The sequence below is a fragment of the Peromyscus californicus genome, unplaced genomic scaffold, assembly GCF_007827085.1.
Source record: "Peromyscus californicus insignis strain IS unplaced genomic scaffold, ASM782708v3 Scaffold_22__1_contigs__length_63687245, whole genome shotgun sequence".
Taxonomy (NCBI): Eukaryota; Metazoa; Chordata; class Mammalia; order Rodentia; family Cricetidae; genus Peromyscus; species Peromyscus californicus.
The window spans coordinates 5,366,203-5,378,733 of NW_026294525.1; the positions used below are offsets into that span (position 1 = coordinate 5,366,203).

General features: G+C 39.3%; 1 long non-coding RNA gene across 5 annotated transcripts in view; it reads right to left on the reverse strand.

The window, feature by feature from the left end:
* The window catches only part of LOC128118287 (uncharacterized), a 450,954-nt gene that overhangs the window by 216,126 nt on the left and 222,297 nt on the right, over positions 1–12,531 (reverse strand). For all 5 annotated transcript variants that reach the window (XR_008221114.1, XR_008221115.1, XR_008221111.1 and 2 more), the window contains exon 2: positions 9,461–9,556. This is a non-coding gene — a long non-coding RNA (uncharacterized LOC128118287). The remainder of the gene's footprint in view (positions 1–9,460; positions 9,557–12,531) is intronic.

The window sequence follows — 12,531 nt, forward strand, 5'->3', positions numbered from 1 at the left end:
TCTGAGCATCGTGGAGGCTCTCCTCTCTCTCTGCATTCTCCTATCCCATGGCCTGCAGGTTTGCACAGGTTAAAACTTGGAAAGCACAGACCAATGTGCTCTTTTTTTTTTTTTTGTCATTTGCCCATGGTTTTATGAAAACCCTTCTTGGAATGTGGGGTCTTAATAGAAGAGGACAAGCCTTTAGTAATACGATTTTAAAGAATAAATTGAAAACACAAATGATGCTATTAGGAGCGAGAAGAGTGTGGTCAAGGCCCTTAAGGCTGCCCAATGATGTTGTTAGCTTGAAACTATGATCCTGGCAGTGCCCAGGGCATTTCTGAAAAGCGCATGGCCTGTCTTTCAGCCCATCTCTTTATCAATGAGTTGTGGGCACCAGTTGGAAAGACTTGAATTAAATCCTAAATGGGATGATCAAGTTAATTAACTAAAGTCTTAGAGGCTGTCTGAAAATCATTATTTATTTGCCACTGCTCCTTGGTGGGAAAAAAGAAGGAATAAGACAGATGCCATCATGTGCTAAAGTGTGTGCCTTTTTAATTTTCTCATTGATGGCTGAATTCCTTTTGAGAAGATAGGAATGTGATACTTTTTTTCTCTTTCACAGTGAAAACGTTTTCTCTGTTTGAAAGTCTGAAAGGTTTGGTTTGTGGTGTATTGAATTCAATTATTGTTAGGTGTTTGGGGGAATAGTTTACTTTCATTTAATTTCCCAGGATGAACCACTCACACCCAGTTGTAGAGTTGGGGAGATTGATCTCCTTCTCATCAGTATTTACATACAATACATTGAGCCAGCCAAGTGAGCAGGGGATGTTTACAAGGCAAAGTTAGTTATCTAAGTGACGTCATAATTAAAACAACAGACTCCAAAACACTCTTTAACAGCTCCAATTTCTACTAATAGATGGAGCTAAAATTTCCCAAAAATGAATAAATTAGAAACATTTTAAAGTACTTTTCAGCTTTAAAATGCCCTGAGTTCTTGAAAAAGCATTTTTTGTTTCCTGTGTTTAATTAAACAGAAAATGTTTAATTTATTTAACAAAAATAAGTGGCCATTATGAAAGTACTAGTATATACTGGGAGGTACCTAGTAATGGAATAAGTACTTAACATGCACAAGGCCCTGGGTTGAATCCCTAGACCCCCTAAATAATGATAATAACAATCACAGCACCAAGGAAATAGATTAAGGGGAAAACAATTTACATTTTGTACACCTTTCATGTTGTTTTTAAAACCACCCCACCAGGACGTGGGATACAATTCATTTAGTAGAGCCTACCCAGCATTCACAAGCCTTACATCTGATCCCAACACTATATCACTCTGGGTTTGGTAGCTAAAATCTATAATCCCAGCACTCAGAAAGTGGAAACAGGAGAATCAGAAGCTCAAGGTCGTTCCTGCCTACAAAGCAAGTTTGAAGCCAGCTAGGGCTATACAAGAGCCTCCCACCCTAAAAAGGAACCATCATAATGACACATTTAAATTTATTTTGCAAATTTTGTGATTTTATTTTTCTTAAGAGCCAAATGTACTTCATTTTCATTAGAGATGAATACTATTCAATTTTATACACATATATGAGATTTTCATTATTCACTTATCTGTTGATGGATGGCTAGGTTGGTTACATCTCGTTACTATAGTGAACACAATACCAGTAAACATGGGGTTGGGGGTAAAATATTTAACTCATAAAATTATGGCCATCTAATCTTTGAAAAAAGAGTCAATAACATGCAGCCTATTCAGCATATGGCATCAGCAAAACTGGATATCCTCCTGCAGAAGAATGAAATTATACTGGTATCTTTCATGGAATGAACAAATAATTTTTTTGAATGAACAAAAATCATTCCAAAATGGACCAAAGACCTTAACTTAACACCCGAAAATTCAAGACTAAACCATAGGAACACTCTTCCAGACATTGGGGTTGACAAGACTTTGTTTTATTTTTGTTTTCCGAGACAGGGTTTCTCTGTGTAGCTCTGGCTGTCCTGGAACTTGCTCTATAGATCAGGCTGGTCTCGAACTCACAGAGATCTGCCTGCGTCTGCCTCCTGAGTACTGGGATTAAAAGTGTGCACCACCACCGCCTGACAAGAACTTTCTGAACAGAACTTCAATAGCACAGGAACTACCCCAAGTGTCAGCATAGCAGATGGGCAACATGAGATCAAACACGTTCTGCATAGCAAAGGAAATCATCAGCAGAATACACGGGCAGTCAACAGGAAGGGAGATAATCTTTACAAACTAGTTCAGACAGGGACTGATGGCCAGGATTTGCAAAGAATTGAAGAAATTAAATCCCAAGGGAACAAAACTGCCAAACAACAAACGGGCTAATGAACTAGTCAGTTATAACAAAAGAAACACAAATGGCCAATAACTGATTTAGAAAGTGTTCAACATCCCTAGCTATCAGGGAATTGCAAATTAAGACGATTTTGAGATACCATCTCACCCCAGTCAGAAGGGCCGTCATCAAGAAATCTGACAACAAATGTTAGAGAGGACTTGGGGACAGAGGAAACCTAGTCACCGGGTGGGGGTGCAAATTAAGACAGCCACTGTGGAAAACAGTCGGGAGGTTTGTCTGAGCTCTAGAGGCAGTGGTACCTGGGGAAATGGAGCTGAGAAATGAGGCAGAATAAAATCTCATGCAAAAGGCACTTATTCACATCCTCAGACACTTTATACCCGGAGGGTTAAGAAGGGTCACATAAGTAAAGTTCTCGTGAGTCTGAGCTGTATACAACCACAAGGACCATGTTTTACCACAGAGGCATCTGGAAGACGGTTTAAACCTTTCACTGAGTAACAGCAGCAAGCAATAATGAGCAATGTAAAGTACACTCATTCCTATCTGCTCCACCTGGGAGGAACACAAAAACAGTCCAAGAACGAGTCCGTGTTTATGAAGAAACTGAGGTCACAAGACTCTTGTCTTGTTTTCTCACCAGCACTCGGAATTCTCCTCAAATGACTTCATTCCTGGACTGTGTTCCAACAGAGGTTCTTCGAGAAACTTAAAGATAGAATTACCATGTAACCTAGCTGTGTTACTCCTTGGCAAATACCCAGATAACTCCATACCTTACCACAAAGACATCTGCCAGCATTTTTAATTAATGATCTGTGTAACAACAGTTCAATTTTACATGATTTATTTGCGTGTGTCTGCCTCTCTGTGTGTCCATTATATATAAAAGGAGGGAAGATATTATTCTGAAAATTTTGTGTTTAATCAAACCTTATATAATGATGAACTGATTAAACCATTTTAATTTACAGATGTATTTATTTTTGCCTCTAAAACAATAAGGTTATTTCCAGACTTAGCTTCCATGTAGCCATACCAAGAAATTAAATAAATTTCCAAAGTTGTCCATAGATATTTGTTTCAAAAAACTGCTAAGTCAGCCAGGATGCCTATCAAATCCACACGCCCAAAGAATAAAATTTAAAGTTCAAGAAGAATATAAAAGCTGACTAGTTTCATAACGCTTCCAAAATAAAACATGATAGCAATATTATCTTTTTAAAAGAAATTTTAGACATGGAAAAATAAGTAAATACTTAGCAGGGCAGAAGCTAAACATAAAAACAGCATACTACAGATGGCTTCCTCAAGTCCCCGATCCTATGCCTTCCTGTTACTCATACACTGGTAAGCCGTGGCAATCTGCTCTTGAATGTGTCTGTTAGCTGCTACAAGCCCATCTCAAAACTCCACACATCTCTGCGCTTTGAGGAGATAAATGTGTTGCTCATGAATCCAACATCTGCCTGCCCTCTTTCATCCTTCTCAAATAGTATCAACATTTTCATTTTTATTTTGACATCAAGATATTGATATGTATTTATGCATACAATGTACAATGTGTACAGAAATATTTTTTTATTTTTTGTGCTTTTTCTAAAATCATCATTTCTGGTCTGATACTTATAGTGAAAACCATTATTGAAATTAATAAATTAATAAAACCTTTAGAATTAATCAGAGGATGAGATAGAACATAAAATCATGTCTTTTTTTAAAAAAAAAAACACAATAAGTAGTAGACACTATCTAAAATAATTCACACTTACCAGAGAGTATCAAGATTTCATTCAATACTGTAAGACTACTTTATGATATTATATAGATATGGACAGTTACTGAAATTTGAAATTGAAATGGCAAGAAAAATGCTTTAGAGAGTTTAAAAGAAAAAGCCTTAAAACTTGACATTCTAGGTAGGAAGACAAAATATAACAAAGTCCCCAAAAGTTGATAACTTTCCCCCTAAGAATTTCAATGTAACTATGTGAAGGTTGATCCTGGCCAGTGTGACTGAATTTGGAATCACCTCAGGGTCTCAGCACTAGTCAAACCTGTGAGGTGTTTACAGAGAGGTTACCAAGGAGGGAAGACCCGTCCTGAATGCAGGTGGCACCATTCCACCTGCTGGGGTCCCAGGGAAAATGGACAAGGTGGGCTCTGACCTTCCTAACCACAGAAGCAATGGGAGCACCCATCTCTTGTCCTTCAGCTGCAGCTTGCAAAGCCACATGTGCTTCCTGCCATGATGGGCTGACCCTTCCCACCAGGGGCCCAAGCAGACCCTTCCTCCCTAAGTTGCTGTCTGTCAGTCATAGTAACAGGAAAGTAACAGACATAAGATGTTGCTGCCTGAAAGATTCATATACTAGGCTCCTGAAAGCACAAAGCAATCACACAGATCACATTCAAATATGTGACAAGCACCTCAGAGGGCTGAAGGGAGAGAGATGGTTTCATTTTGGATACTACAGGAAGTGGTAGCACCCTTAATCAGTCAATGAAACAGTCTCCAGGAACACAGTCTTTGAGCGAGATGGTGTGGTTGGATTTGGAATATATAGTTGCACCCAAATTCCCAGAGAACTTGCTCATTTCTGCAGCAGCCTCCATGGAATGCTTCTGGGGGAGGCTAAGAGCAGAAAGGGATGCCTTCCCATACACATTTATATGAAAAGCTGCATTTGGCTGCCTAGCTAGGAGGGTCGTGATCAGCTGCTGCCGGGAGCCAGGCAGAAAGATGCTTACTGTGTGAACTTTTCCCTCACACCAGACAAGTGACATCACCTCAGGAACATTGAGAGGTGCTACTGTGGGCTAGTCTCAGATGATCAGAAACTTCAGTCATGTGGGAAGACTGATGTCCCCACCACACTATTCTATGAACTAAAATGCACCCATTAAAAGAATACAGGAGAGTCACTTGACACAATTGTACATGAACAGAGGCGGCAGCTTGGTGGCTACTGGAGAGGAACAAAATTGCACAGTCCTAGACCTCTCTCAAAGAGAGAGCAGAGACTGGTTATTCTGCAGAGGGAAAAGAACTGAGCTTCTAAAATCCAAGTATACATGACCAGAACATGACTAGGATGGAAGCGGGGATGCCCCACCCTCCGGGCTAGCTTCTCAGCAGATAGCATACACTGAGCCATTTATACAGCCAGCTGCAGTGGGAAATGATCATGGATACATGGGAACCCCCCCTCACCCACAGAAGCTGGTAGAAAGTGTCAAGTGGGTGTATGGGCTAAGGGGAAGAGGCTTTTCCTGGGACATGTGGGAAACTGGACTCAAAACTCACAAGGCTAGAGGAAAAACATGAATTACATAGAAGGTAAGTGGATAGAAAGGTAACAAATCAAAACACCAGGAAAGAAAAGAAATAATATGAAACACTCCATGAGCTCTGTCAAAGGCTTCTCTGTCATTTAATTATGATTTCAAATTGAGACAAAAAAGAGGGAAGGAAGGATATTGTTGGTGGCGCGATGGCCAGGAACTTCACAAAATCAATGCAAGAAAGAAAGAAGGAAAGGGAGGGAGGGAGGGAGGAGGGGGAGGAAGGAAGGGAGGAAGAAAGGAAGAGAGGGAGGGAGGGAGGGAGGGGGAAGGAAGGAAAGAAGAAAGAAATCTCAAATCTAAAAAGCTTATATAATGAATAGCAGAATTAAAACACAAACTGAAACCTTGCTATAGTCAGTTTGAAACTGAAGTTGAAACTGAAGGAAAACTTTCAGAAGAAACCCCAAAATCAAATGTTAAAAAGGACATATAGAGGAAGACAAAGAGACCAAATTACCAGGAACTGCGGATTGAGATGGGAATCCAACCATATACTTACTGAGCAGAGTGAAAAACCTAAAAGCCAACAATCCTACACATCATGTGAAAATACCTTTGCAAATTGAATAGACTAGTTTTCTGGAAAACCAAAGTGACATTGCTGCCTGTCGATCTAAACTAAAAGAAAAGGAGTATGGAAAGGTAACAGCAATGATAAATTTAAAATTAAAATTAGGACGTGTAATGAAAGTAAGATGTGATGAAAATTAAAAGTAGGATGTAGAGTGGAAAATAGGAATTTCTTTTAATTCATGTGAAAAGATAGACTTTTCTGTATGTGGACTGTGATAAGTTAAAGACATAACTGAAGAATTCCCTTCGCCAGTGGATAACTATCCCCTGATGATTGATGTGGGAGGCTCCAGCTCACTGAGGGCAGCACTGTCCCTAGGCAGGATAACAAAGCTATCTGAGCATAAGCCAGAGAGCAAGCTGGTAAGCTGTGATTCTGCAGGAGTTGAGCATTAGTTTCTGGCTTAGTTCTTGACTTCTCTACATGATGGACTGTGGCCTGGAATTAGCTGCAGTAATCCTTTCCTCTCCCATATTGCTTTTGGTCATATTTATTATAGCACTGGAAAGCTAACTAGCACAGAACAGAATAAAAATGCACAGACATTCACCTCCCGTTCATTAATTTATTCAACAGACCACATGGCGGTGTTCTTAACTTTAGTAAATGAATACAGACAACTGGTATTTATATTTATATAGAAGTGAGAATAGTTCACTTACAATTGAAAGTTATATTTGTAACAGATTTTAAAGCTGAAGAAAATGTATACTACAGTTATAGGATATGATTCCCATTCTTATTTACCTGTTTTTACAGAATGGATGTCAAGGGAGAGGAGAGATGGTATCTGTTCTGGGATACTTATTTAGAGTCTAATAAGCTTAAAGCATCCCTGTGTTCTGACTGCTCTGTGAAAACTTGTAAATTCCGTTTCATTCATGAGAACATTGTGGCTGAGTTTCAAAACTGGCCTTCTGCTCAGACCCTCAAGGCCCCCCCATACATATATATAAACATTTTCTCCCCAACAAACTCCAGGAAATCTTGAATAAAATGTAGTAAACTCAAGTATGTGGATATTGACAAGATAGAAGTCTCTAAGGCTACAAACAGAAGAACACTAGGCACTAGGCAATGATACTCATAGGGACAGGGTGACCACTAAGCCCTTGTATTCACGTTCTCATATGGAGGTAGTCTGCTCACCTGAGGAATGTGATCAGGATACTCAATGGGACTGAGGGCAAATGCTGAGCTCACTAAACATGAGGATGGGAGAGTGAGTCTGCTGACCTAAAGCTGGGACCTGTTGGTGTAGAAGAGGACTAGAAAATGCCTTTGTTTTGAAAAGAAGTCCTTAGAGTGTCTTTTTGGCCACAGATGTTCTATTATAAAGAAAAGGTGGCATACATATCCAAATGAAATGCCCACAGAAGCTGGGAAACTAGCAAGGGGCTATGACAAGGGTATTTCAAGGGAAGGGGGATAGAAGGCAGATAGTAAGAAGTGGACAATGGGATTAATACAACAGGAAAGGTTAAATCTGGTAGAGGTGGGAGAGCAGGGTAGAAGGAGGAGAATGAGAAGGGGATAGTTAACACACACAAAAAAAAAATGTTTGCAAATACTATCACATAGAAACCTACTCCTATAGAAGCTTCCTAAAATATATACATATAAATGTTTAAAGGAAGTTTTAAATAAAGCTGCTCTATGAGGAGGATACTGTCAATCATAGACACTACAGGCTATCAAATAAAAAATTCAGGTATGGACTACCTCTTTTCAGGTTGTTTATCTGTGGGGTACAATAGACCCTCTGCCATAAAGAGTACAGACGGAGGCCATTGCTTTTTGTTACCGCCCCCCAGAACTTGATGATAAGGCCATGTTGTTGAAGACACCATGCATTTGAGTCATGGGAAGTAGAGAAATCAAACTTGTATTGTCCTCGAAACTTCATTCACACTGGCTAGCTTTTCTAGAGCTGGATGGTTCCATTTATGTAGTGTGGAAGAAAATATTCAACAGTATTACCCAGCTGTGAACTCCTCCAGCTAAAGTAACAACTGGCCTGGTAAGATATGTCCAGTGGTGAAATAGTGGCACAGATATCATGGGAGTAACCAACCCCTTTGTTATTGGATTTAAATCCCTCTCACAAGATGAAATCCATGCCTGGTAACAATAACTGGGATCCAAACTTGTGGCTAGCTGGGAGATAGGCCCTATGGGAGAACCCAGTACTATTATTCTGCTAAATGGACATGCTATTAAACTGCACCTTAACTTCTTATCTTTATATGCATTGATTAGTATATCTCATATCCTTCATCAAAGAGTCTTTCTGAGGTAAATAGAGATTAATACAGAGACCCAGAACTAGTTGACATTCAGAGAATAAGAGATTATAGAGTACTCAGTTCTAAATGAGACATATATACCACATTGTTTCCACAAAAAGCTCAGGGATTCTCATGGAAGAGGAGGTAAACACATTTTTAAGAGACAGATGTCTGTAGAGAAACATCATTTGCAGGATATGACAGGCCATTGCCCACAGAAGCTGTGATGCATATATAAAATACACACACACACCACACACACACACACACACACACACACACACACACACACACACACACACACACACACACCGAACTACCCAAAATCCCTGCATGGATGGAAAGGTCCTCATGAAGTCCTACCCCTAGCTAGAGCTAATGACAGCTGATGGATGATTAGGAAAATTGGTTTCTTCAGGGATGTTTTCCCTGAAAGGCTACAAATACTCCAAATTAAACAATTTGTTGGCATTATTAAATATTATTTCTGAAACATGGAAAGAGAAAAGTACCACGACTAGCAGATCATACGCTTTCTTACTATCCACATGGACATCTAACTATTAAATTAAGAATTTTACATTTAATGGAACAGTTTAGCAAGCTCACTGGATAGGAGATCAATATTGAGATAGAAATAAATTGTTATATTCAATGATAGATGCTGCTTAAACTAATTGTAAGTATGAACAGATACTGCTGTGGTAGCAATAAAAGTAACAAGTTCTCTGCACTGGAGGTTAGAGCACTACCAGAACCTGTCTTTAGCACATGTGAGGCCCTAGGTTCAAACTCTCACACCACTAGGAGAAAAGTATTTAGAAAATGATATACATTTGGATTGAAAAAAAAAAGACTTATTAAAGGCAAGAAAAAACACCAATAAATACATTATATTTCACATATAAATACCTTAATGTCTTGAAGAGGTCAGGTTTCTGTAGACTGCAGAGTCTGTGCAACCACAGTGATGTCAAAAGGATTCCAAATGAATCTGAGTGGATCATACTGAAAATTAAAATTAAAAATGAAGATTATTAGGCTACTGAACTACATAAGCTCAATATAAAATTACAGAAGTTGTAAAAAAAAATAGTACTGGGATAAATATAAACAAACAGACAAGTAGGAAAAAGAAGATCCAGGGACAGAGTGGTACATGAACAGAAGGTATATGCATGACAAAGTGAAACTTCAGAACAGTGAGGAAGGCTAGACTATACAACAATCCCTGAGATCCTTATCATCAGTAAGACACAGAAAAATTAATTGCACTGTCATATCAGATTACACATGAAAATCATTTCTATGCACACTAATCATAGAGTCATAAAACAGAGTTTAAAAGATAGCAATGCAGGGATTTCCTCAACAATATTAAAAATTCCAGAACTTAGAGATTAGAGTGATGATTCTGACTACATAAAAAGTAATAATACATGTATGCCAAGATACACCCAGAAAATTCCAAACTAAGTCATGGCAAGGTTTGTACAAACATGTATGAGACAGTGGTTACTATTCAAGATGCATAAAGGTGCAAAGGAAATTTTTATAGAAGCAATAGCTGCAGTAACAGATGACTTCATCTATACAACCACCAATCAGAGGTGACTCTTATGTTAACTGAGTTCTGACCACATTCTTAAGTTAGTATATGGGCTGAAAATGAACACAGTAGCTCTCTTAAGATGTATCCTATTTTATCTGTGTGTATGTGATTATGTGCTTATGTGGATAAGGTCAGAGGCATTGGATCCCCTGGAGTGTGAGTCACAGGTGGTTGTGAGATGACCACTATGGATGCTGAGAGTGGAACTCATTTCTTCTGGAAAAGCAGCAAGCACCATTAACTGCGGAGGTGTCTCTCCAGCCCCTAATGTACTAGGTCTTCTCTACATCTTTTAAAATGTAATGCATCTCACCATATGTCCTGGTTTGCTTCCCAATACCATCATAAATACATGACCCAAGCAACTTGGGGAGGGGAGGGTTTATTTCCTCTTACAGTTCCAGGTCACAGTTCATCACTGAAGAAAATCATGGCAGGAGCTCAAAGCAGGGCAAGAGCTCAAAGTAGAGCAGGAACCCACAGGCAAGAGCTGGAGCAGAGGCCATGAGTGCTGCTTGCTGACTTCCTCCCATGGCCTGCTCAGTCTGCTTTCTTCTCTACCCCAGGACCCTCTGTCCAGGAGTGGCACTGGCCCTTCCACATCAATTGAGAAAATGCCTTACAGGTTTGCCTACAAGTTGATCTGATGGCAACATTTTCTCCATCAAGGGTCCCTCTTCCCCGTTCACCCTAGCTTCTGTTAAGTAGACTAAAACCTGAACAGCTCTCCATCCTCACACTGATGGCAAAGTCAAGATTCCAAAGAAGGCATGTGATCGACTCCTCCAGGTGGCACACTCATATGGTAAGAAAGGAAAGTGTTGAGTAGAGATAGTCTGATCTGTGTCGTCCTGACCAGTCCTCTGGAGCAGAAGAGAGCTTCGGTGCCACCTTGACAATGTCAATTTCATTTCATTGTTTGATATGTTATTACATCATTTAAAGTACTGGATAATAAATTAAAACACACAATCAGTTCCTTGTTCATAGCTTACTCCTTCTTGAAGACTGGCATGTCTGATGAGGTAGAGATCAAGACCATGAATTTCATCAGTGTAGAAGTCTCCTATTTAATTAGTCAGATATTTAAATGTTCTTCTCTGATGCTTTAAGTCTATCTTCTAAAAACCATCATACAGAAATTCATGAAGTTTGTGTCTTCATTATGTGACACTGGATGGTTTTTAGATGAACCACAAAGCTATCAGAGTTCACAGGGTAGAAAGTTCAAAGCTTGTTTGTTCATAGTTTACAGCCTGAGCTCCTGGATCTGAGTCCATGCCAATTGGTGATACTTGGCATCTTAAAATTGTTTTCAGTGTGTTAAAGCCAAGAGGAGATCGCAAATTCATGAGCATTAATATTGCACAGACTAATTAAAATTTCTTATTTCTTTGTTTTGTCTATTACCATATCAATTCAGTGAGAGTAACTCATAGTGTTCATGATAATTAGTGGCTTTGGTTGGGACTATAAATGTCTCTTTGACAATGAACAATAATTTTGTAAATGTGGTCTGCTTTGTAATGAGCATACTCCGTGCTGCAAAGTCCAAGAAGGGATATCTGTTTAAATATCTTTTCATTTTTGAGAATCCTTGGAGCATCAATCATCGTAAAGATTTCCATTCTGAACTTAGTAACTTTCAAAATTAGGAAAATATCATCCATATTTCTGCATGGTCGATCTATGAGTACTAGCTTTGGGGTTTTTGTTTTGTTTTGTTAACCTTTTCTCAGGAAAGTCATATATGGTGAGGTGAGAAGAATTTAAAAAATTAAAACACGGAGCATATCACAAAATGCATGTTCAGCTAAATCATGAAACAGAAAAAGAAAAAAATAATGTAACCCTTATAAAAGTCCTAAAAAGCAATTACCACCATGAAGATTGGGTAGAGAGCCACAAGGCAAAGCCATTCAAAGTCAGGAGAAATGGAGGGAGAAGGAACCTGTTAATAGACGGTATCAGAAGTTTCTAGAAATTGCAAACTCTCTAAGTAAGAGAGCTATACTTTATTTAGAATTGCTATGGGTCGAGGAGAAACTGAAAACGGGGGTGATGTTTAGCAGTCACAGTGGGGGCCATGATGAAAGTGCTCAGGGACCTACCGTGTGGAGGCAGATCCTGGGGAAGAGCATCTTCTGATCAATAGAGTGTTTTAGCAGGGCAATGGTGTCTGCCAAGTAATGTGGCCAGTGAAAGAATGCAGAGGGCCTCTGGAGGAGAGCTCTGAGGTCACAAGAGAAGCAGGCAGAATACACTACAAAGAAACTCCATATTAGCCAACAAAAGATTTGTCCCCATGGAAGTGAGTAGAAAGCACCTGGCTACATTGTCTGCCAGGCCCAGCTGCTTCTTCTCCTGTAGG